The sequence below is a fragment of the Perca fluviatilis genome, chromosome 12 (assembly GCF_010015445.1).
Source record: "Perca fluviatilis chromosome 12, GENO_Pfluv_1.0, whole genome shotgun sequence".
NCBI classification, from domain to species: domain Eukaryota; kingdom Metazoa; phylum Chordata; class Actinopteri; order Perciformes; family Percidae; genus Perca; species Perca fluviatilis.
The window spans coordinates 4,082,655-4,103,986 of NC_053123.1; the positions used below are offsets into that span (position 1 = coordinate 4,082,655).

At 41.5% G+C, this 21,332-nt stretch overlaps 1 long non-coding RNA gene across 1 annotated transcript; it reads left to right on the top strand.

The window, feature by feature from the left end:
• Positions 1–1,558: 1,558 nt before the first annotated feature.
• On the top strand, positions 1,559–21,332 carry LOC120570435. The gene is made up of 7 exons (XR_005641063.1): positions 1,559–1,637; positions 1,783–1,936; positions 14,116–14,210; positions 14,571–14,712; positions 14,931–14,990; positions 20,154–20,248; positions 21,285–21,332. It is a non-coding gene; the product is annotated as an uncharacterized LOC120570435 (long non-coding RNA).

Here is a 21,332-nt window from a genome sequence, read left to right on the forward strand (position 1 = left end):
TACTCCCCGGAGTCCTTATGCTTTTTTTCCCCCAGCGTATTTCCTTGGAGAACGTTGGTACCAAGACCCTGGTTGCAGCTGTCGCGCGTGGTCCTGCTGCACTCCCTCTGAGCTCAGCGATGCCCTGCAATGTCATGCTGCGTCCTGCTGAACCCTGCAGCTTCCTGCTACATCCAGTCACTGTTCCATTATTAATGTGACTACTATCGCCACTGTTCATCACACCCCAACCGCTCGTCAAGACCCACCTACCACAGAGCCTGGGTCTGTCCGAGGTTTCTTCCCAAGAGGGAGTTTTTCCTCGCCACTGTCGCACTGCTTGCTCTTGAGGGAATTACTGGAATTGTTGGAATTGTTGGGTCTTTGTAAAATATAGAGTGTGGTCTAGACCTACTCTATCTGTAAAGTGTTTCGAGATAACTTATGTTATGATTTGATACTATAAATAAAATTGAATTGAATTGAATTGACTTAGGCCGGCTACACACTGGCTGTGTTGTGTGTCCGTTTTTATTTCGGATCTCATGTTAACAGGTTAGAGCTTGCACACTGCCTGCGTGACACGCACGTCTCAGGCGCGCCGAAAACGCGTGCCTGCTAGAAATAGAACCAACGCCTATTTTTGACGCGACATGCAAGCGTGTTAGAAGCGTTTCCAGGCAAAATAGAATAGGAAAAGATGTTTATATGTCATTTTGACACGAATACATATGAATAAATGACATGTTGATGTTTGAAAGTCTCTAGGTTTTGATATAAATGCAGTTATTAAATGTAATAAATACAGTAAATACTGTATCAATACAGAACTAAATATTCTGTAGCTTATTTTGCCGTCAATACTGCCGACGTTATCTTTGCTGTAATCAAATCAGTATATATTTATGTTTAACATGGGATTTCATTTTATCAATGGGAAACATCCATGTGTCCAGACAAGGCTAGCAGCAGCAGCACCGCGTCAGACACGTTTCTGGTGTGGAAAGACAGAAAAATCCATGCAGCTGACACGCAACAGAAACGCCACGCAGGCAGTGTGTAGCCAGCCTTACAATTGCTACATACGTCAGAGACTGCACGCCTCTGGAGCAACTAGGGGTTAAGTGTCTTGCTCAGAGACACATTGGTTGATGTATCGCAGTGGGACTCAAACCCAGATCTCCCACACCAAAGACACGTCATATCCACTGTGCCGTCACCACCCACATCTCAGATTAATCTTTTAATGTTCTTCTCTGAGAACACTTTTCACACCGTTAACTCAGGATGGAAAGAATGTTTTCCTGTCAGACTAAAACTAAAGCGTGGGTTGAATTTACATTTCATTGCTGTCGGATTAAACTGCCACAGCATGAAGTGGGAAAAGGAAAAACAGAGACATGAAATGACATGTAATTTTTTTAGTAGATGATTATTATTCATAAGCTACTCTAAATATCTCTAATCTCTAAGTGTGTTGAGTGGGTACTGTTGTAAAGATCATATTTTTTATTGTTATTTTGGCACTTCCTTTCTTCACTTCCTTTCCTCTTCTTTTATGCTTCCACCTTGTCACCCCCTGATTACCTGATTGAATTCACCTGGTCACTGCACTTCCTCTCAGTCACTCTCTCACCTTCACATGAGGCCGCAGGCTGGTAAAAGGAGTTATGCTTGCTCTCTAATTAAGTGTCCGTGTTAATTTTACCTGACAAATGTATTTTAATCCTTATTTCTTGACGATGGACTTGCGTGAATAGTTGATGTTTCGTCAAGTTCTAATTTGTATTTGTGTTCTTTCAGATTCACCAGCCCATGTGTGTTTTGTTGTCATTTGCACCACCATTTTGAGTGGAATGACATTTCCTTGCCTTCTAATCGATGCCCCATCATGATAGTACTCGCGTGATACATGACTGGCTTCACTTCCCCCTCCCCTCTCCCAGGCAACGTCATGGTAAGTGTATGCACCAAAACAACTGTTAAAAATTAGAAAAAAAAAGTATGTTTTCGGTTAAAACACCGGTCCCCTTATACTCCCGGGACACAAACTTCTAGAACATGAACCCCAGGTTAAGGTCCTGCGTTTTGGGACCAATCCATCAACCCCACCTACGCCGATTTTTGCGGCCTTATACTAGGTACTCCGGTCATAATTACGATGGACTTCCCTACAGCAAACAACAATGTGGGGCTTACAGTAATAAATACATGGAATACATTGTGTCATAGCTATATGTATGAATAGTTCATGGTTCAGCCTGCTGTTATTAACGATTTGAATGATTTTTCTAATTTAATTCTCTAACAATTCTTATAATTTAAAAGATTATTATCCTATTTATATATTAATTTTAAATAATGACATATTGTGGGAGATGCATTGTTTGAGGATAATTTCCAGTAACATTTCTTGTTTGTAAAATTTAATCTAGTGTTATTCCCTGGCTTTTGATTCACCATGAGAGCTGCTGTGGTCTTCGTTGTCGCTGTCATTGTTGATGTTGTTTTATTTATTTTGTTCTTTTTGTTTTATATTTTTATCTCTGTAAAGCACTTTGGTAACCTTGTTGTTTGTTTAAATTGTGCTATATAAATAAAGTGGATTGGATTGGATGGTGTTCAGAAACCATAACCAATGGCCCAAACTAACAAAAATGAGATCCAAGTTGTAATACATTGGAAATATCCATTAGAGAAACAGTGTTTACATACCTCAGACATGAACAATTTTAACCAGCTTTTGTTTATCTAAACAGATTTATTAGGTCACTTTCACAACCCTAACACTTTGGATCACACAAAGACTTAAACACTGCCATATCTTTATATACAAGGCTATTTGAGGTCTACTTCCATCCTACCTTCTGACCTATATCAGTGTAAATAGTATCAGGACTTACAATCTTCGTTCCAAGGATCTTTTCCTTCTGTCTGTTCCAAAGGTTAGAACTGAACTGGGGAAAAAATTAGTTCCTTCTACCTGGAAGAAGTTACAGAAATCCATATAACTTAATGAGCCGGTCTTATTGGTTGTTTTCAAAAGGATGTTAATTGACTTGGAGGCAGCAACATCTGGCTGTAGATGTTTTGCCTGCTGTATTTAGGATGGTAGTTGACTGTGAAAAATTTGCTGATTCAGTGGTTTTTATGATTTTATTGATTTTTGTGTATTTTGATTTGGTGTGTATACTATGTGGTTGTCCTGCTGCCTGTCTTGGCCAGGACACTCTTGAACAAGACATTTGTAATCTCAATGAGTCTTTTCCTGGTTAAATTAATAAATTATCATAGCAAGCTCACACATGAAGGATGTCAGATCTATATATTTTATGTCTAAAAACACCGGTCACCCTTTAGAGTTAGTAAATATATCTCTGCCGGCGCTGCAAAGTGTGCTGAAGTCTCACATAGCCAGACATCTTCACAGCACAGCGGAGTAGTTAACATTAGATGCTGGCTATGTTGCAAGGTTATTATAGTTTTTCATTTTTCATTAGTTTTTATTTTTATTTCGTTTTGACTTTTTGTTTTCAAATTCAGTTTAGTTTTTAAAGCGGGTTTGCTAGTTTAGTTTAGGTTTTATTTTTTGAAAATGCTTAGTTTTAGTTTAGTTTTTATTAGTTTTAGTCTTTTTTTGTAATGTGGGTTATTTGTTGGGGGCAAGATTAAAAAAGGTCAGAAAAAAGTATTGTGTAATAACTCAACAAAAACATCATACAATTTTAGAAATATGTATTCACAATGTATTCAACAATAACACTGGTACATTAAACGTACATATGATGATGAACACAAATATGTAAACAGTCTACATAAGACTCAGCAGTAAGTGCGAAATGTGTAAGTGATGTGTGCCTGGAAAAAACCTAAATAGCCAACAGACTAAAGAAGACATACATGAACAGGTGTTCTGAACTTTGGTTCGAGTAAAGTGCGAACTTTTTGAAGTCAATCGACTCCCACAGTTGTGTAGACATCCCAGTATCAATCCATGTATTAACCCACGCTTCCTCCCGCTTTTAGTGTTCCTGTGTATTTACTAACCAGCAGCTATCGGGTCGCCGGTGAAAGCCCTCCTGTAGTGTTCTCTGTCCCATGGTTGTCTCCGTCATGCTGCCTGGCCCTGTACCCATACATCCATGCCCTGTACCGGCCCAGGGTTAGCTTCTGTTTCGGGGGAAGGGAGCTTTGCGTTCTCCTTGCCCTGTCACTGCTTGTTAAGGTAAACTAGGTTAGCCTCCTTGTGCGCGCTTCTCAAATGTAGGCTACTTTCAAATTCGTGGGATTTTTCCCTTTTAACCCTTGTGTTGTCCTTCGGGTCCCAGTGACCCGAAGGACAACACAAGGTTTATGTACTTCCATTTACTTTGTTGAGAATTGCTCTCTAAACAAGGGTTAATACAGCACCTTAGTTCTTGTTTGTACAGCATTTTGGTCAGCTTAAACTGTGTTTAAATGTGTTCTAGAAATAAACTTTACTTACTTAACAAGAAACGGGGTTTAGAGAGCAATTCTCAACAAAGTAAAGGGAGGTACATAATCCTTGTGTTGTCCTTCGGGTCACTGGGACCCGAAGGACCACACAAGGGTTAATAAATTGTCCATTTATTTTACCACCTTCCACTGCAAGGCACTTGCTTTTATCTAACAGTCATAATCAAATAGGACTCTGCTACTTTCTTCCGACTTTCGGTACTGTCTTGATGCCAGGCGAGGGGCCCGGGCACTGACATATTGCGTTCAATTTGACGTGGAATGTCGGAATTTCTGGGCTCCCTGTAGACTGAATAAAACAGGTCTATGGTCGGAAATGTCAACTCTGAAAGATATAACGTTATTTTCTCTGTGAAAGACATTGACAAAGACGAAAACTAAGGACATTTACTCAATTATTTTATTTTAGTTAGTTTTGCAAACAGACATTAGTTTTAGTTTAGTTATCGTTTTTTTGTAATGCCTCATTTTTATTTTTATTTCAGTTAACGACTGTTTTTTTTTCCCCACCTAGTTTTCATTATTTCATTCGTTTTCGTTAACGATTATAACCTTGCTATATTGACAGTCATCGAAGCCCGTGCTCACATGGAGCTCTGTACCCAACTGACAGACACACTTTTGGTAGGAACCGCTAAAAACCCAACAACCTCGCCGTCCTCTCCACCCAATGGACAGACACACTTCCTAGGCTTAGAATAATGGTAGGAATCGTTAAAAATAACACTACCGTGCCGTCCTCTCCACGCGTCTGAACACACTTTATTGGCTTAGAATTACGGCAACAATCGCTCATGGTCCTCTCTTCCCGATTTACAGCCCCCCTCTCTTGGCTTAAATAACTCACCGTTGTCGGCTATGGCCGCTGAACAGGCTACACGTTGTAAACAGGCGTGGCCCGCTTGCCTGGTCCTCCAGTAACGTTAGCAGATAGAGATAGATATTAGATATTTCCTACCTTACAGATTAAGCTACCATACATTTAACTATATTTATAGAGAAAGTAGTCCCTTCTTATAGATATTTCCCACCTGACAGAATGAGCTACCATACTTTAACATTTATAGAGAAAGTAGTCCATTCTTGTTGATATTTCCTACCTGACAGAATTAAATATAAATGTTTGATACAGTAGGGCATTCTGATTGATATTCCCTAGCTGACAGAATGAGCTACCATACTTTTAATTATATTTTTATGGAGTTATTACTCCATTGCGATAGATCTGTCCTAACTGACAGAGGTACTTTTACCTATAATAGAGGAAGTAGTGCATTATGATAGATATTACCTACCAGTCATAATGACCTACCCTACTTTTTACTACATTTATAGAGGAAGTAGTCCATTCTGATATAATTTTCCTACCTGACAGAATAAGCTACTCTGCTTTATCTAAATTGTAAGAGAAAGTAGTCCATTCTGATAGATATTTGCCACCTGACAGAATGAGTTACCCTACTTTTAACCACATTTATAAAGGAAGTATTCAATTCTGATATTTCCTACCTGACAGAATGAGCTACCATACATTTAACTACATTTACAGCTGAAGTAGTCCTTTCTGATAGATATTTCCAAGCAAAATACAAACATTGCAAGGCGGTAAGTAACTTATTTTTTCCAACATTGTCCCTTAAACTGTCCATGAACATTTCCGCTCAGTGAGCCACTCACTCACCATACTTAGTCAGTGGTCTTCGCCTGCGGCTTGGCCTAGGAGAACGAAGGCTCTGAGGATACTGCACCATTGTACCACCCCCACTGTCCTCCAGGTCCACAGGAGTGGAAGAGTCACGATGTGTGGTGGAGGGGCGAGAAGCAGCAGCTACAGGAACATTTGCTGCTATGTCTGACGTGGTGAAGCTGATGCTGTCTTCAGCGCCTACGTTGGAGAAGAGCTGGGGCAGATGTAGCGAAGACTCAGCAGGACCCACTGGGTCCAGCTCTACGCTTTCTCCAGGACCCAGGCGTTGTCCAGCGGGTCGCAGCAGCGATAAGGCGTCAGCTGATCATGGTATACTACTTTTAGTTTTATCTTTGGCCCTTTCTGGATTCGAAAAACCAGGTCGTCCAGCTGTCTCAGCACAAAGAAGGGTCCTTCATAAGATGGGAGGAACTTCCTCACTTTGATTTTGACTCTTTGTTCCTTTTAATGAGGTAAAACACAGCATCACCAACTTTGTACTGTGTGCGGCAACAGTTCTTCTAATATTGTCTCTTTACACGTTGTACAGCCTCACCAAGAGCATCTCTGGCGTGCCAGCTCCAGTCGTTCTCGGCGCTGCTGGATGTACTCGGGGCCTGAGGGAGCTCTTTCAGGATCCGGTGGCAGCCTGGATACAAGGTCCACTGGCTCCCTCATTTCTCGGCCTAACATCATGTAGTTGGGGGGTGAAACCAGTTGCACTGTGCTTTGTTGCTCTGTAGGCCATGACAGCACAGGGAATCTTGAGGTCCCAATCCCACTGGCAGCGCTCTGTTGTTGTGACAAGGATCTTTTGTAGAGTAGCACTGAACCTCTCAACTTGCCTGTCGGACTGAGGTCAGAAAGGCGTAGTGTGTGTGTTCTGTCAATCCCAAACAGCATGCACATTTTCTGGAACATATCAAACTCAAAGTTTCTGCCTTTGTCACTGTGCACCGTCTGTGGTGCTCCATAACGACACACCCGCTCTGAGGCAAGCACTTCAGCCATGTCATTTGGCAGGGGAAAGGCTTCAACCCATTTTGTGAAATAGTCCTTTATTACGAGCACATATCTGCTTTAGAAATAACGGGTTCGCAGCCATGCTACAGTGTGCTCCACACCAAAATGTCCACCAACCTGTCCCTCATGAATCTGTCTGATGTCAGGCCAGAAATGTGGGGCAGCATAACTTGCGGATAGAACTGGGTGTCGTCTAGGCAGTAGAACAGTCTAACCAGTACTCCATCTTTGCATACCTGTCAAGTATCCCGTTTTGGCCGGGAAAGTCACGTATTTTACCCTTCTTTCCCGCCGTCGTCCCGTATTAGTATTTTCCCGTAAATCTCCCGTATTTTAACCTGCGTTATTAAAAATAATAATAGCCCGGGCCCGAGCGGAGTAAAAAAAACAAAAAACATTCCCAATCTGAGCTCTGTCACTAGCCTCGCGATAACCTGCAGTAGGCAGTAGCCCATAGATATATGGGCAGTAGCCTACTGCAGGTACTGTAGGTGGCAGTTGTCGCGAGGTTAGTGTGTGAGGTCAGATGATGAGTGACAACGCGGGGAAAAAAACAGAAAAAAAAACAGACAGATGATGGACGTTACGACAGAGACGGTGCGCTGCCAAAACTTATGAAGGCTTTACTATGCATTCCCCATAGCAATGCAAGTTGAGAAAGGGTGTTTAGCATGGTAAGAAAGATTGTTCCAGAGAATAGGAGGACGTTAGACAACAGAACTGTTTGCGCTCTACTCTCAGGTAACATGAACCACTCTGGCCCAGCCCACTAATACACTCCTTCCAAAACAGTCTTAAAGAATGCAAAGTCTGCAACACATTTGTACAATAACTCACTAAAAGAGTAAAGAAAGGTTATGTGAAATGAAGAGAAAAACTGTAAAAGAAAAGCAATATGAAATGAAAAGAATGTGTGGAATGAAAATAAAATGTAAATGTAAAGACAAGCAATGTTATAAATTGTAAATATTTTCAGCATTCTGCATCAAGTGGTGATTTTAGCTTTCTTGTACACCTGTCTTAAAATGTGAGCCATACTGGAGCTTGGTTGGGGTTGTGGGACTGCTCGCGGTGGGCGCCGGAAAATTTCCCTTATTTTCAAATCCAAAACTTGACAGGTATGCATCTTTGATGTAGATGCGCTTCAACTGGCTCCAATAAGTCTTCTTGGCTGGGCTGAAGGTTGACCATTACCCAGCTGGGTCACTCTGTGCTGGCTTCCAACCACCTCCTGATAGGTGCAATGTCTGGATTGTCTTCCTGGGCTTGTCAGAGTTCCTTCAGGGACCAACCACCAAACAGTTCAGTTTCTTTAGTCCTAGTCAGGTATATTCTCTTGGGGGGGTCTAGGGCTGTGTCTACCCCGACTGGACTCGGCACCATCTAGTTAGTGTCAGAGTCCAACTCGCATTGCACAGCCTGGTGACTGACATTTGGCAGACAAGAAGAGATGCTGGGAAGCTTACAGGTGCAGGACTGATGGCAGGGTCTCCGGGAGAGGCTTTCTGTATTGTTGTGAAGCTGACCAGGGCAATGAATGATCTCAAAGTTGTATTCGCCGAGACTCCCTTGCGAGTTTTCCCGCAGGCTCCTTCATTTTTGTTAGCCATCGAAGGCTGCTGTGGTCGATGCATACAGTGAAGGGCCGCCCCAGGAGATACTGCCAAAAATGTGACGTGAACTCCATTACGGCTAGCAGTTCTCGCCGTGTGGTGCAGTAATTCTGTTCAGTTTTTGACAGCTCGTGGCTTCCACAGGTAAACGCACGTTCCACACCCTGCTGAACTTGTGAACGGTGCCGATGCCAATGTCGCTGGTGTCCGTGTCAATATCATTTTACCTTGGTCGAGTGGGTATCCCAGGACTGGCACTGTGGTTGGCCGGCTCTTGAGTTCATTGAAGGCCGCCTGGCATTCCTGAATCCACCGAAACTGCGTGTTCTTGGTCAGGGCGTGGAGGGGCTCAACAATGGAAGCAAAGTCTTTCACCAACAGTCTATAGTAAGAGGCAAGGCCGACAAAGCGAATGACTTCTTGGAGTGATGTTGGCGTATGCCATTCCTGCATCTTCTGGACTTTGTTGGGGTCCGTGGCCACAGCGCTCTATGTAACAATGTGACCCAGGTATGTTACTTGGTGGCGAAAAAGGCAGCACTTAGCAGGTTTCAATTTCAGCTTGGCCTGGTGGACACGACAGCCAAGAGCTGCAGCATCTGTGGCAAATCCCTGGCCAGCACAGTGATGTCGTCCAGATAGACTAGGCAGGTTTCCCACTGCGTGCCAGCCAGCACATGGTCCATCAGATGCTGGAATGTTGTCGGAGCATTACACAGTCCAAACGGCATTACATTCCACTCAAACAGTCCATTTTTGGTTCAGACGGTTGCTACTTTGCATTCTCTTGGGGTCAGTTTGACTTGCCAGAAGCAAGATCTAGCGTGGTGAACCACTTGGCAGCGGAGAAGGGTGTCCAGTGTGTCTTGAATGCGGGGCAAAGGATAAGCGTATTTAACTGTGCAATCATTCAGGGCTCTATAGTCTATGCAGAGGCGGTACGTCCCATCCTTTTTTACGTGCCATTACTATGGGCGATTCCCAGCTGCTTTGGCTGCGGCGGGCAAGTCCTGCCCCCAGGCTCTGCTGTATTTGGTGGTCAGCATTCTTTTGTCTCTCCAATACCATCCGGCATGGTGGCTACTTAAATGGGAGGCCTGGCTGGGTTAGAATGCCATTATGAACAAGGCTGGTCCTGCCAAGGTCATTGGGACTGGTTGAGAACACAGTCGTAGGTGCACAGTAGCTAAGCTAGCTGGAGCTGCTCCTCTTGTTAAGCTCAGTAGAACTCTGGGTATAGAGTTCCTGCAGGTGCTGAGGGACAGACGGGGAGCTGCAAACAGTCTGTTCAGGCTGGCTTTGGGTAACTGTTTTTGCAGGCTGCAGAACTTTGGCAGGCTGGAGGAGCCCCACAATGGCCCCCTCTTTGCTAGTTACAGCACTCTTACCAGGATTAAAGATGCGGAGGGGCATGGGACTAAGGGGATGAGCTTCCACTAACACTCTGGCCACTAACTCCTGTCCAGCCTCCAGCACCACAGTCCTGGCCACTCTTACTGCGTGTGATTTTGGTTTGTTTTGTGCGTGAAAATATAGCACCTCTTCTCCAAACAGCACAATTTGGAGATTTCCAAAAATCAGACGTGCTTGGGCTTGGGTCAGGAATTGATGTCCAAGGAGAGCCAGATATGACAGCAACAAGGAAGTGGACGCTCACCTGCTGGTTGTTAATCTGGACAGGGATTGAAGCCTCACCGAACACAGGTACATCACCAGGCCCAATCCCGAACAGATGACTGAAGTGGAGGCCGGACATCTGGGTGAATAGCATTGTAATGACAAAGAGGGAGAACGCTTTTCTGCGCACCTCTGTCCAACACAACACACTTTTAGTTCATACACAAGCATGTGAATGCTCATTTCCTGACCTTGGGCTTTAAGGTGAAGCACAGCAGACTGAGCTTTCAGAGGAGACTGTGCTCAAGCTCTAGGTGTTTTCCTTGGTTAAGGATCATTTCTCTTCATGTGACCCAGGCCTGAACAGTTATGCAAACGAATCTCTTCCCACTTAATGTCTTTATGGCCTCTCCCTTTTATAAGGTGTGTGACTGGGGCTGGAAGACTCAGGTTTCCAACTGAATGCTGGGGACGCTGTACCAGTCTTTAATATCTCCTCTTTGGCTCCCTCTCTGACCACAGCAGCGTGGGGCCTGCGATCAACCATGCCATGGGGTTCTGAGTGCATGAGACTGGTGACATATGATGGCGCTCACCTGGTGGTTTCATGGCGACTGGCAATGTCACGGGCTTGGGCTAATGTGTTGGGGCGCTGCTCTAAAAGTTTTTGTACAATTTCTGCATCCCCCACAGCAGTAGTGAAAACTTCAACTCCTATTCCATCTTGCTCAGCATCAATCCTGTCACTGTAAGCTACGAACACTCTTTCATAAATGTCATCCCTCATGGAGTGCCTCACCTGGTTTACTGACACGCTGTCTCAGTTCAAAGGCCAGTGCCGCTGCATGCTCTGAAGAAGGGCCGTAGGCAGTTTCCATCTCCTCCACCAGGCAGGCATATTCCCACTTGGAGGACCGTGGATTTCTGTGTATGATGGCTGCATTTACAGCGAAAGTAGTCCTTTCTCATAGATATTTCCTACCTGACAGAATGAGCTACCCTACTTTTAAAGGTGCTCTAAGCGATTTTTGGGGATATTTGGGGGTTGGGGGGTTTAGTGTGTGGAAGCACGGAAGGAAGGGGAAGATGACGGGATGAGGAGGAAGGAGGGGCAAGCTAGCATTGTTTTGTTTGAAAATACTCTACTACTAATATCTTTAGAGGAAGTAGTCCATTCTAAAGATATTTCCTACTTGACAGAATGAGCTACCATACTTTTAACTACATTTATAGTTAAAGTAGTCACTTCTTGTAGATATTTGCTACCTGAATGAGCTACCATACTTTGTATTAAATTGGTAACACTTTTTAATAATGGTACCTGATTGGTATCTGAATCATCCTGATTCCGGATTTATTAATGATGTTCAAAAAATGGAATTGTTGTAATCATGATTAACTAATCAACTAATCAAACTAATTAACTTCCGGGGTAACACTTTATAATAATGGAATATCATGAATTCATGCATGATTTCATTCACGTATTCATGAAGTAATGTACAAGGATTAATAGAATATCATGCTTGACTTAATGCAGGAACAATATGTTAATTAATGCATCAAGTTAGGAATTTGAATCATCATGATTTATTTTTGATTTTCTTTTTTTTTTTTGTCTCCTTCATGGGTAAAACTGTTAAAGTGACAGGCAATATAAACCGAATTGTAGTGTTGTAATCATGATTAACTAGATATTGCTTCTTTATTACTTCATCAGGTTTGTGGCCCTTTAAAAAAAACGGTGACCTGGGGCCTGTTGCACAAAACCAGAATAAGGGATTAAGCCGGGATATTCAAGTTATCCTGGATGAATTTAGCTTTGATTTGGTTGCACAAAAGCAGATTGAATTTAACCCAGCCAAGTAACCATGGCGATTTATTCTTTGCAGCTAGCCTGCTCCAGAGCAGGCTAACAGGCAGGCTAAGATTAATCCTGGAGTCTTATGTGTTAAATCAGCTGCCGCTCTGATCCGAAATAAACATGTTTAACGTTTAAGTTATTCCGTTGTCTTCTGAATGTGTTCCACTTTATTTTTATTAACATGCATTACTTGTCACTATTGCTGTCATGAGTTTGATTTAAATCCTACTATTGCAGTTGTTTAGATGGTAAGAAATGGTTGCCCTGGCATCTGGAGAAAAAGTGGGACGACGTGGAGGAAATGGGCTGTTCCTCCGCTGCTCTCCCTGTGAAATTTGCCCCGTGGAAAGTGGAGGGGGGGGGGGGATCCTCCCACACCGTGCAGCGGTGGAAACTTTTAGCGTCAATAACGATGACAATGGCACCTGACCAAACGTCTGTATTTTACGAGATGGGATCGAGAATGTGTTCAAAGCGTCTTAATCATTTTATTTTGGTGCGGTGTCATCTTCGAGCTTGGGAGTGAGAATAAAAAAATATTAATAGGCTACATTGTTTTACAGATATGCTTACAGTGTGTATTGAAGTCACTTACTTATTTTTCTAGTTTTTGCCCAGTCATGTTTGTTCTGTATGATCATTAATTGTAGAAAGATATTTAGAATTAGACATAGCTCATAGAGATTTGTGCATATGGTTGTAAAACATATTCTCGCATTATGAATAAGGGTTTGAAATTAAGCCTATCCTTAGGGTAAATTTCCCGAGGAACATTAATTCCCTCTGCTCACTTATAAGGCAAAGTAGGCTAAATAATACATTTAATTTATATAGTGCTTTACATGGTAGGCTAAAAGACACAGTAAAACCAGTACATTTAGCACATAAAAACAGATGCAGCAATAAAACCAACACAACAAACAAGCATATTAAAGCAATTAAAACAGAATGTACAACTTTGTAAAAATGTGGAGTGACTAGTAAGTAGTTTTTTTAATTTTTTTTAATCCATACGCATTCAGTCAGTCCGCTATTTCTCTCCGTTTGATAACAGCCATATTTCCCTTTTCTGCATATTGTTTCACCTCTTCATAACTTTCCATAATTAGTTGCTGCTCAGCGGGTGAAACATATGCTGCACGCGTATTCTCCATTTCTGCATCAGTAAATCTGTGATCGATACCGTGGTCTATTTAAGAAAGCCGTGAACGTGCACTTATCCCAGCTATGTACACCTGGCTTGACATAGCTTCTGATCCTGGCTCGGCAAACGTGCAACCGATTAAGCCACGATGAGTGGATCACACTAAGTCAAGCTGCGCTTTTTCATTTATCCTGGATTTCTTTATTCTACTTTTGTGCAACAGGCCCCTGGTCCATCTTTAACATTGATAAATAAGATATGATTAGTGGTGGCATATGCAGCAATCATCTTTGTGACCCCTCAAATATAAAAAATTGCAAAGATATTTCTGGTGTTCAGACACTTAGAAGTTAGGAAAAAGTAAAATAATAAAAGGATATAATAAATATCCTACTTGGGTGAGCATTGTTCTCAGGCATTACTTATTTAACCCTTGTGTTGACTTTGGGTCACATTGACCCGTTTTCAAGAAAATCTGAAAATATGGGACATAGAAATAAGTGCTGAAAATGTGTAGAAGAAAAATTTTAAGGTTTTAATGTTGTAAATAAAGAAACTATAAAATGCATCTGCAGTAAACTGTATTTTGTGTTAATGTATTGACCTCGGTATCATTTTGTCAATCCTGTTCGGCCCTCTGCCCCAGTGTAGTATGCTGCCTGGTTTCTCTCTCTCTCCTCTCCACCTACAGAAGGGCCAGCTGCTACTCATCAGCCTCATCCTGCTCTGCTGTATATAAACCTGGTTCTTCCTACACTCGCCGCCAGATCGTAAACTACTCTACCAGTCAGTTACGCTTCCAGCCTTTGAAAATCTTGTTACCTGATCTGTATCTTTCTAATCCTGTTTTCCCTATACCTTAATTGCCTGTCCTGACCCCCCCCCCCATGAATGTATTGTTCCTGCATTAAATCATGCATGAGATACTATTAATCCTGGTACATTACTGATAGTTCATGAAGTACTACATTCATTCAAGATAGGGTTCAGGAGGCAGGGCAGGAGTGGAATATGATAGGGATACTAGGATCAGAATGAAAGGGGATAAGAATCCAGGAAGGCACTAATTAAAACTTTAAAAGACACAGCGTTGGTGACTAGAATTGTAGATGATTGTAAAATGACATGTTACACACTCCTGTACAGTAGGTGGCACTTAAGATGTTTGCAATCTACCATTAAATGAGAGAAGAAGAAGATCATGGCTGTTCAGAGACACATGGTGCCACACTGGAAGATCTTGCTGGATGTCAGGGGCTGTCCCAGGTTATAAACCAAATATAAAAAGGTGGGGACAGTTTCATTGTATAGGTAGCCACCTAATGAAAACAAGCATACACAGCAACACAGTGCAGGAAGAAGAGAACATTTTCTTTAAGATGGAACTTGTTCTGCAAACAAAGTTAGCAGACAGTTAGCAATGGACTCTACACAAGGATATTTTGGAACTTGGATTAATTTAAAAGAAAAACCCTTATGATTCTTTTGATCTGTGGACTCTTACAGACTAGGAAAATATGTAAGCCAGGATTGGACCCAAATTCAGCTTTTAGGAACCGCTCACAGGTAAGGAATCATGATTTTGAATCTCTGTTGTTCATTAGCATGAGCACTAAACTTATAAATCATGCTTTGGTGCTTATGTTTTTAGTAAAATTAACTGAACATCTGAATTGCATCTGAATCTAACCACATTTAAAGCTGTGTAGCATGTCCATATTGACACAAGTTTAAAACTTTTGTGGTTATTAATGTGAAGCACATCTAAACGTATGTAACTGGCTGCTGGCGACCCGGTGGATATGAACAGGAAGACCAGTGTTATGAAAAAGATCAATTGGAGCACGTGAAAACTGAAGGATCAACAGTGTTGGTGTTGTGCCTCACTAATAGGCCGAAAGGGTAAATTGTTTGATCATCATCGGGTAAGTTATTAAAAAATTAACATTAATACTTGGTTTGGGAAAGCGGTCATCCTACAGATTAGCAGTCCATCTGTAAATTTACCAACATGCACATTTAATGTAATTCTGCATAATAAATGTTTTTACCGTATACACTAACATAAATATATATTTAATAAACCGCTGTTTCAATTTAATATAATTTTGGTTACTTGGCGGTGCGCCTGCTGTCATGATGTGTAGGCACATGAAATATTGTTGGTTTTGTGTGGTAGGAAGGGTTAGCGGTCATGCGTTTTTCACCATAGACATGTCACTATAGCCCGCTAGAGTACACACACAGCTTGTGTGATGATGCGATCATTTGTAAGGAGGATTTGTATTTTGCTTAAGAAATCAGCTGTTTTTTGTTTTGGTGATAACTAACTGCTCATTGAATTCCTTAGGCTGGACTAGTGTCTTGATTTTTACTTTTAAAGCTGGAATTGTATAATTTTTACGGTACTATAAGATACTGTAGGTAACAATGAGCTAGGCACGTAGTTAGCTTTTTTTCCTGAGGAGGGAAGGGGGGGTCAGAGGGCAAATGTTTAAGAGTCATGGTTCGCTACTGGGAACAGTCCAGGGGCGTGGTTGGGTCCAACAGGGAAACAGAACACACTTGTTGTCGGCCATGTTTCAAATTACTTGCATTAGCTTGCAGTAACATTTTGTCATGTTATGTTGTGTAATAAGCTTAAGATAACAAACAGCTTTGGTTTTAAAATAATTTGTCTTATAGAAGTATAGGACGACAAATCATCTGTTCGCACGAGGGCAATAAGTTCCTGGTTAATTCTTTGTTCTTTGGAGAAACATGCTAATACAGGCATTTCTTTTATAAGAACGAATACTTGAGATCTCTTAAAATGGCCCATGAAAAAATAGTGAATAGTATGACCATTCTTCAGGACATACTTCATGTTGAATTTGGACCTTTAACTACACTTGATATAATCACAAGATTAATTATATGCCTATAATAATAATAATAATAATAATAATAATAATAATAATAACTAAACTAATTCATAACATTTTTCTCTGGGTCATGAAATAATTTTAAATGGCATCTGACTGATATACACTTGCGTCATCTCCTTGTTTTTGTGAAAAACTATGAGAACCATGGGAACCATGTTGACCCTGCTGTCACCCAACCCAGTCACACGGCAGTTCGTGAAATGGTCACGTAATTTAATCTATTGATTCGTCTACACGTTTTTTCTCGTTTATTTCGTGGCGGCCAGCACGTTTTTTAAACTAATGTATTTTAATGGGAAGCATCTTTCGTGATCACAACACGACTACGGTAGCGAGCAGTATGAAAGGCCAAAAATCTGCGTAGGGAGGTTGGTTGGGGTGGTGGAGGGGTCAAACAACACAGGACTTTCACCCAGGTTTCTTGCGTGTCAGTTTTCCTTTCCCCGTTCTTCTTTTCCTAAACCCAACCCGCGTCCCCCAGAGACCGGCCTGCGTCCCCCAGAGACTGTGGATCGTTTCCCACAAGTCACGTTTCCCACGTTTCCCCGTACACCAACGTCTGTGTTCCCATTACATGCTGACCACCACTTACCTCTGTGTTCCCATTTTGTGCTGACCACCACGAAATGTACGAGAAAAACGTGTCCGTGTACACGAATCAATAGATTAAAAATGACGTGCCCATTTCACGAGCTGCTGTGAGACCGCACCACAGGTTTGAGAAACTTTAGAGACATTTTTTTTAAGAAAAAAGTTTTAAAGGATTCAGGAGTTAAGAAACTTTTGCTCCTTCTGATCTCTTTGGCCTTTCATGCCAGACTTTAACTTGGCAACATTCAGCAGCCCAGGGGGATTTTCAGACTGTGTGCTTAGCATTTAGCCTGACCACAAATGGGCAATAGCTGACCTGCATGTTGGGGATGCCACTGCCAAGCGAGCCAAAGTAGACAATGGGGGAGGGAACAGATGAGTCTGCTGGTGGTTTCTGCTGTGACTCAGGAGCTTCAGAAAGTGGGAGTACATTTACAGCTCTGCTGCTCAATGTGAAAGCCATTACAGGGCCCTGACTTTTATGGCTCTTGTGGAAAGATGCTGAGCCATCGGTGTGAGTCATCAATGCTACAGCAGTAAAAACTACTCACTGCTCTCCCCCACCCTGTGTTCTTTTGGCCACATACAGCATAAAGCCTCCAGGGACACAGCAGAGCTCCCACGCTCGCAGTGAAACCTTGCCAAGTTCATCAATTGGAAAATAGTCGACCAAACCGCGGCTACATGATTTTTCAACAGCAGAATCACTTTAGCTTCAAGGCCCCATTAAATATTTTCCTTGGCTTTTCTAACATCAAAACACAGTTTGAACCCCCAATTATTATTTCACTCATCTTCAAATAAGGTCATGCGGATGAAACCAGTGCACTCTGGTTTTTAAAGTTTCTCCAAATTTTTCAGAAAAACCACACAATTTTCAATCATGTCTTTGAACAGTTTAAGTTTATGTGAAGCTCTGCCTTTTCTCCATCAATGTTTACACTTCAATGGCTCTATGTGAATCATCATCATCATCATCAGCGTGTGGAAATGCCCACCCAACCACTGGTTTTGGTAAAAGGCACCATATGGTGGAATCAAGGGAGCCTCTTCAGTCTACTGGAAGCGATGAAAGCCCCTCTTGTTTATTAGGCTCCTGATAATATTACACTGTCACAGAGAGGATAAGATGTTGCACATGCGGACATGAAGATGACATTGTTGTGGTTTGTGAATTAGACAGAAGTAAATGAAAAGGCTTTAAATAGCAGGGAAAACAAAAGGCTTTCAATTCTGGATTCTACAGCCACAGATGCAAGATTCAAATGAAAACATGGTTTAAAAATTATATACATATAGAATCATATAATTCTTATTTTCTTTATTAATTAAAGACCCCAAATCAAATTATGCACTGGGAAACCTACTGTGGAAACAGTTTACATCTACAAAATAGACTGTCCTCCCCTGAAAAATACAGTCATTTGTTCAAGCAGCATGTATGACTTATTTTTACCTTTGTAGTGTTTGCGTGCTCTAGTAGCAGTAGTGGTTATGACAGGAGCAAAGCAGAAAGTAAGTATAAGAGTGTTTAATTCTGCATAATGAGACAGTTTGGGGTTCATAGATGGGTCAAACTGTACTTTACGGAACTTTGTCACATTCTCACGTGCGTATCCAGAAGTGAAGTAATCTAAAGACATGAAAGGGGAGAGAGAGGGGGGAATGACACGTAGCAAAGGACCGCAGGTCGGATTCGAACCCGGGCCCGCTACGTCGATGAGCAAACCTCTATATATGGGCGCCTGCTCTACCAACTGAGCTATCCGGGCGCCCCAGATGATTTTAACTCAAACCCCTGAGGCTGGGACAATATGCCTTTTGTCCTTTCAATTCTTTCATGAAACATGGGCGCTGACTCAATTTGTATTGCGATTCTAGAAGTATTGCGATTCGATAGTATTGAGTATTGCAATTTTCTTTCTTCTTTAACAAAAACACAAGTTGAACAATACACTTCTAGAGACAATATATCATGAGACATTTCTAAAAACTAATTGTGTTCTAAAAAGAATCAAGAATCAGTCAGTCAGTCTTTACAAGTTATTTAATTTGTAAAGAACTACATAACATGGATTTTTTTCTTTCTGTCTGTTTTGTCCAAAACAGATATGATGTTGTCGCCAACGGGGGAACTGTCTAAGCAGAAAATAGTTATGTGAATATTTGGGTGGGGGGAAGAAATTCAGTTCTGGGGAAAATAATGAATTCTAAAAATCACTGCAAAAAAAATTACGATAACATCAAAATTTTGATTTCTTTTCCCACCCTTACAAACCACAATCCTTTTCTTAACTTGAGTAATTAATATTTGTGCCTAAACCTAACCAAACTGTGACTGCTTCACGTTAACGTGTTTAGAACCGTGGCCGTTAGCGTTGTCTGGTTTACATATGAGGACGGAAACGCTCCTGTGGGTCGTATTAGAGGGTAGGAATAAACACTGGGTATCTTCGTATGGTTTGGTGGACAAAAATGTACAAAATTACTGGACTATCCTCAGTGTCTTATGTGAACCATGCATACTAAGCTAATTGTCCAGAGTACGCATAAACTGCCCAGACAAGGGATTATCCTGTATCCAATAATCCATAGAATAGAAGACAGAATGTTGTTGGTTTGAAAAAGAGAAGAATACCCAGAGGAATGTTACTTTTCAAATTAAATAAGAATGTCTGAAACAGAAGAGGAAAGCAGTGAATTGGAAGCATTAGTGGGGATACAGAGAGAGAGGCGAGAAGGATTGTGCTTATTTACATGTTCTTTATGACCCATTCATCACTTTACGGAAACCCAAATCATGATTTGCTCTGTTTTTAATGTGAGGATATTTGTTTTGATTCATTCGTATGCTGCTGGGTGGTTGGATGTTGGATGAAAGAGGGTGTTTTTTCTTGGCATGTGCTAAATGCCTCAGCAGTTTACCAGAGTGAGCTGCTGTTAGTCACTTTCTGCTCATTGTGTAAATTCTGACAGAATTGCCCGTTGCTGTGGCCTCTGTGTCTTGTTGTACATGGAGGACTGGTAGGTTTGTTTATATACTTTTAACTCCTGTGGCTCTAAAGTGAACCTAACAGAGGTTAGGTTTGAACATTAAACAAATCTGACATTTTAGCATGAATGTGGTGTGTCCACTACAACTAGTAAACTTGGACAGATATAAGCCCTGCATTTAAAAAAAGCAACGGTCTGTGTTTTTGTGTCACCACAGGAACAAGTGAGAGGATGGAATATTATCCAGAAAGGAAGTACTCAGATTCTTCACTTAAAGTGTCAATACAACAATGAAGAAATACTCCATCACAGGTAAGCCTGGATTCATAAGTTTACTTGGGTATTGCAGGGGTTAAAAGTTGGCAGGAATGATTGGTCCTGATGTTATTCATAGCTGTTTTAGATAAGATAAAATAAGATAAGATAGACTTTATTAATCCCACACTGGGGAAATTTCTGTGCTATAGCAGCTCAAAAGAAAAAGATTTACACACATCAGAATAACACAAATACACATTAAGTAGACATAGGAGAAAGTTTGAAGCGGTGATGCTGGAACCATGAAACTAATCTACAACAGATGTTTGTGTCTGATATAACTTTATTTACACTGATTAAAGTGTTCATGGATACAGTTTGTTGCTAGTGCGTGACATGCAGGCCCTGCATGCACAGCCAACCACCAATCACAATCAGTGTCGATCAATACGTTTTTACAAACAAGCAGGCCCCGCTAGTCGACCCAACCTGAAATTTAGAGGAAGCAGCATGCATCCATTAATATCTTTGACTTTAGCCTGGATTGATAGTATTATATGTCTACAATGGTGTCATGTCAGTCAGCCAGTGTATTTGATTACCTAATTTCCCTCTCCAAAATCACTTCAGAAGAGTAGTCACAGCACTTACTTGCTTTGGTGTTTGTAAAGCAAACAGTTCAACAAAGAATGGTTAGAAAAGTTCCTTTTTCTTTTTTTCTTTTCTATGTAGATGCACTCCCCTACAAAATCACCCCAGTAGTTGAGAATGATTTAGTATTTCTAAATAGAGCTGTTTATGTCATCTTGTAAAAATGTGTCTTTTTCCATATCGCAATATATATCGCAGGTAAAATAATATTGCGATGTCAATTTGTTTTTCAATACCGTGCAGCCCTAGTCACAAGATACATCTGAAAGTTCAAGAGATAATTAATGGGAAAAGAATAGGGCTGGGAGTCGTTAAAACAATTGATAGTGATGTTGTTGTGAATTTGGTACCTGTTCTTTAATGATGCTTTTTTTTTTTTTATACCATCCATCCATCCATCTTCGTCCGCTTATCCGGTGTCGGGTCGCGGGGGGAGCAGCTCCAGCAGGGGACCCCAAACTTCCCTTTCCCGAGCCACATATTCTTT